Raw genomic sequence first — 5873 nt, forward strand, 5'->3', positions numbered from 1 at the left:
GGCATAAACACAATTAAAAGAGAAACACCTAGTTACCTTATTAACAATTAATGATGCACAATAATGAAAACTTCCATGAAAGACACGATCAACAGCCTTGTCTCCAACACGTGTCAACATCCCCGAAATCGACTCTAGAGAATGCACGAATCCACATCCATGAAAATACCATGAATGACACTTCTTGTTCTTTACCCATCAAAATAAGAGACCCTAAAGGTAGGTCTAAAGGCTCGTACAAATAATTATTATAAAATTAGTTGGATATGAATATGTTGCAAAGGTAAGAGCCAAGATTATGAAAATATAATTTGTGTATGAGTTTGGAAGAAGGAAAGATGTACAACAATGGAGTCAAAGGGAGAAAAGAGGTCGAAAGAGAGAAAGAATAGAAGAGAGGCGCGACATACTACACGCGCGAAAAGAATGAGAAACCTAGTTGCTTTCTTAGGGTTTTCTATTTATAAGAGGGTTAACATGTGAGCTTTGGGTCCATTAGCTCATATAATGGATTATATAATTAAACATTAGGTTTGACCATATTAAAACACAAGGATAACTTATAATAGAAAAGTAATTATTAAATTAAAATAATTAAATAGTGTGCGGACATTTTAACTCAATCAAAATTAAGCTAAAACGAGAAATATAAAATTAGAGAACGGAAGCTATAGATATATATTTTCGAAATACATGACTAAACTCGAAATAATTAATTTAATAAGGAGCTTTCGAATAAAATATTATTATAAAATATGGGGTGTTACAGCATTAGCCAAGGCCTTCCTCTCTAAGTATTACCCTTCCTCCAAAACCGTCATGTTAAGGAATGAGATAACAACCTTCCAACAAGAGGATGTGGAGTCTTTAGGAGAAGCTTGGGACCGTTTTCAAGACCTCATAGCACGACGTCCACATCACGGAATTCCCGCTTGGTATAAACCTTTTTTCAAACCTTGCTACCTAGGACCAAAGATATTGTAAATGCTCTGCGGGGGGAGGCCAGGGTTGGATCATCTTGGGGATGCCTAAGGGACCACTTTGATTAACAAAATGGTAGACTCCCAAGCGAATTATGGTACGAGAGGGAACATCTTGAGAAGAAGTAAGCCACCTTCCGAATCCTTGGCTAATGTGGAAACCAATGCCAAGGTTGATATGTTGAACAAGAAGCGTGAGGAGATGAGTAGAAATGGGGTGCATCAAGCTAGGGTGAACCAAGCAACCACAACTCATGGACCGGCTATAGAGGAGATGATGTAAAAACACATGTGTGAGTCATGTGGAGGGGTAGGCCACACAAGTTATTTATGTGGCAACCTCAACAACAACTTTTATGGGAGCAATGTGCAAGATGTGAATGCTATCCAAGCATTTAACAACTTCTCCAACCGTCCACCAAGGCCCCTATTTAACAATAATCAAGGACCCAACCAAAACTTTGCCAACCAGCCTCAAGCATACCAAGATTATGGGTGTAACCAAGGCAACCAAGGTAATCAAAACTTTTACCAAGGGAACCAAGGAAACCAAGAAAACTAAGGGTTTGGTCAAGGATTCAACCAATGATACTACAACAACCAAAGGTACAACCAACAATAGAACAACAACCAAGGGTACAAAGGGGACAACCATACTTCTAACTTTGGAGACCAAGGATATGGCTTTCCTCCTCCACTTGCCAACCAACCTTTCAACCAAGAGCCACCACCTCAAGCGAGTAATTCCCTGGGAGATGCTAAATATGACAACTTGGTTAAGTTGATAGGGGACTTGGCAAGTAATACCCAACAACAAATGAGGAATCTTGAAGCTAAAGTGACTTCTCAAACTCTCATGAATCCTCAAAGACCACCGGGTGGACAAAATCCAAGGGACCCTATGAAAGTGAAGGAAGTTAATGCTATCATGGTGGGGGTTGAAGAGGAAAGAGGAGAGTCATATACTTTGTCAAAGCAAGAAGATTAATCAAATGCTACACCTCCTTCAATGGCTAAAGAAACATTTCAAGAAGTTGACCATAAGCCCGAAGAAGAAAGCATGGGAGATTACCTTGTGCTTGAGCAAATAATGACAATTCATGATGCAAGCTCAGATGTAAAATAGAAATAATATAATGGTAAACATGTTAATGTAAATATTCCAAGTGTATATATATGTAAAATAGAAAAGGAAGAGCTTATATGTATAACAGATGGGCAGAAAATAGACTAGTCGTGGCGTGATAAAATCACTGCACTTAAGTTGAATTTACCCCGCTCGATACACACAACCTCTTACAACCAACTTCCCAGGGTTACACGACTTCCGAGTCTAAGGTGTACGACAAAGACTCAGATTGAGAATAACTAACAGAACATTGCCAAAATCAGCTATGAGTGAAACATATTAGAGAAGGAGTAGATTGAGAAAGAGTAGATGGGAGAATGTGTTGTGTATAGAAATGTCATAAATATAGAGTATTTATAGGAATGATAAGAATAATCTAGAATTGTATTTATGATTTGTCTTGTAAATCATTCTTAGAAAATTGCACAATTTGTATAGAAAAATATAATAATCAGTTTTAGAAGACTGAGTAATCCGTATGGAAGAACCGCGATAATCAGTATAGAAGACCGAACCATCAAACTTGGAAATTGTGCAAAAACCACATATAATTTACTTCCAAAAATCCCAATTCTATCAATGTGGGATAATAAGAGATTCTTTTGAAGCAACACTTCCAGCAATCCCCCACATGATTCAATAGAAGAGGAAAGTGTAGATACCTCATTTCTGCACCTCCCGCAAACCACCCGGTGATGATTGGGCCGCATGTTTGGTATACCGAACGATTTGTGACAGTTCATATGTTTATCGTCAAGTGATCGCTCAAACACTTGTGTCTACCTCTTAATTGTCATCTACGTGCCGATACGGTCGTTTTGGCACTAATTAGAGTACATTTGGAGTCCGGGTCAAAAATCGTCTTCATTTTCTAATAACCGAGTCAGAATGTTCTGGAATGTTCCGGATATTTCTATTCCATATTTTCCAATCTTTTGATCTTTGGTAAAATATCTCCCGTAATATTCACACAAAATATTAAGGAAACGAGATTAATCCGCTATTCCATAATAGAAACGCGGAAATATTTCTTTCGAAGAGGAAATCATCATGGAAAGGACGCGCAGAGTCTTTGCGCCTCTTCCAAGGGACGCAGTGCCTGCTGCGCCTCTTCCTCAGTCCTTTTCTGCGTATTTTTCATATCTTTTCGAGATTCATTTCCAAAGTTTCTCTGAAAACCCTACTTCAGTCCTCATATTTCTCACGCGAGTGTCCGCCCTTCTCTTCTCCCTTTGCATTCTAGACCACGTTCTTACTTTTTGGCGTCTACGTGCTTGAACTTTCGACCACGTAAGCTCAGATCTTTCTGAGTACCAGCCTCATTTTGCATGACCGACCAATTTGACCAACTCCACATCAATCAAATTTAATTAATCTTGTTCGTTTTCCTCCTAGAGGGCACTTTCGTCGTACTTTCGAGTCGAGTATCACTAAACGTTAACTTAGTTCATCTCGTTTCATCAAACTTGTAAGTCTGAAGGTGTAAATCCTTCTTTTGTTTATTGTTCTTTATTATCGTAATTAATATTGTAAGATTTATGTCGAAAATATGCTTAAAACTGATTTGTGAAACCTTGTTTAAAAACCCTTTTTACGGATTATCAGAAGACAACCGTCAAGAAAGGACGCAGCAACTGCTGTGCCTCTTCGAAGGAACGCAGTACCTGCTGCGCCTCTTCGTGAGGCTGCCGCAGTTCCTGCTTCCTTTCTTCTTCCTTCGTCCTTTGATAATTCGATTGTTTTGTTTCGTTTTCAATTGTTCATTGTTTCGTTAACATAACAATTTAAGTATGATAATTTTGACCTGTAATTCATTATTTATCATAATTAATTCGTCTTTCAAAATCCCGACTTAAATCCCTTATAATTCATATTTGCGGGTTTGGACAGTGGGCCACGGGGGCGCTTGGGAAACAAGCGTTTGTATTTGTGGAGTCGCCACCAAGTTTTATGGGAAATTGGAATCGTTCGAATACCTCGTGCCATGTCAAGACACAAAGTAGTGACATGAACACTAAGCAATCGTTACCCTTAGCATTCTATGTCTAGAATGACTCTCGTGGATGCCAATGAACACGGATGTTCACAGAGATCTGGAGTAAGGGGTGAGGGTACGTATTAGGAAGCTCTTTTGATCGAACACCTAATCCTGCCCGCCTCGATAGCGGCCTCTACTAATGATTAGGAAAATCGTCTATACTTGATATATCGTCGATTATATGCATGCAATGTAACATCCAAGTTTTAATCCTAGCATGTGAAGATTTAACTAAGTCGGTGAACAATTAGTTAGCAAACAATTTAGTCAAAGTAGGATTTAAGATTCAATTATATGTGAAGCATACAAATGATACAAAATACAATGATAAATACAATAGGAAAATTACGATAATAAAAATTACAATAATTACAATGGATTTAGCGATTTATGTCGAAAATACCTTTAAAACGGATAAATTGATAAAAAGAATAAAAGAATGAATTAATGAACAGATGATTAGGCAATAATACGGTTAATAGTTAATTATACGTAGACTAATTAAACAGATCAAGGCAGAACGGAAGTTCAGAGACAGAAATCAACCTGGAACAGGCGCAGCAGGACTGCGCCCTTTGGAAGAGGCGCAACAGCTGCTGCGTCTGTTTCAAGGGTGAGTACTGGCTGTGAAGCCGGAACTACAAATTGTTAATATTAATTGTTGAATTTAATGGTTAATTGCGATATTTATTCGGATGAAAGTGATTTAATGAATTAATTACTGACGAATGAGTCATAAAAGCGATAAAACATGGATGAGACGGAATTAAGATGAATTATTTACATGAATGAAAGATTGATTAGTGACATAGGTGAATTAAGTAGGTTGAACATGATGAATTAATGACGAACTAATGACGAATATGCGATGAATATGACGATAGACAGATGAAAATATATCAACGATCGAATTCCAGAAATTCAATATGAACGAATTGAATTCCTACAACCCGGATTGAGTTTAATGACGAAAACCCGCAAATATGAGATTATAAGGGATTTAAGTCGGATTTAACAATGAATTATATACTAATGAACGATAAATAATATACATGTGAGACGATTATGATTGTATGTCAAAGAAGTAGCAAAAACAAACAAAGCAAATAAAACGAACGAATTACAGAGGACGAAGGAAGAAGAAAGGAAGCAGGAACTGCGGCAGCCTCACGAAGAGGCGCAGCAGGCACTGCGCTCCTTCGAAGAGGCGCAGCAGGCACTGCGCTCCTTCGAAGAGGCGCAGCAGTTGCTGCGTCCTTTCTCGACGGTTATCTTCTGGTAATCCGAAAAAAGGGTTTTAGACGAGGTTTTATAAATCGGTTTTAAGAGATGTTTTCGACATAAACCTTACATTAATGATACAAAAAGTAAAGAACAATAATAAAATAGAGATTATACACCCTCAGACTTACATGTTTGACGAAACGAGATGAACTAAGTTATCGATTAGTGATGCTCGACTCGAATGTAACGAAAGTGCCCTCGTAAGAGGAAAACGATTAAGATTAATTAAGTTGATTGATGTGGAGTTGGTCAAATTGGTCGGTCATGCAAACGAGGCTGGTACTCAGAAGGATCCGAGCTTACGTGGTCGAATGTTCAAGCACGTAGATGCCAAAAAGTAAGAACGTGGACTTAGAATGCAAAGGGAGAAGAGAAGAGCGGACACTCGCGTGAGAAATATGAGGAGCGAAGGCTCCTATTTATACTAATCACGTGAAGGAAT

The 5873-nt window shown here is 38.2% G+C and overlaps 1 non-coding gene across 1 annotated transcript; it reads right to left on the reverse strand.

Moving 5' to 3' along the window:
• Positions 1-819: 819 nt before the first annotated feature.
• On the reverse strand, positions 820-926 carry LOC141650237 (small nucleolar RNA R71). Its single transcript, XR_012546281.1, has one exon. It is a non-coding gene; the product is annotated as a small nucleolar RNA R71 (small nucleolar RNA).
• Between the last annotated feature and the right edge of the window lie 4947 nt (positions 927-5873).

The sequence above is a fragment of the Silene latifolia genome, chromosome 3 (genome assembly GCF_048544455.1).
Source record: "Silene latifolia isolate original U9 population chromosome 3, ASM4854445v1, whole genome shotgun sequence".
NCBI lineage: Eukaryota > Viridiplantae > Streptophyta > Magnoliopsida > Caryophyllales > Caryophyllaceae > Silene > Silene latifolia.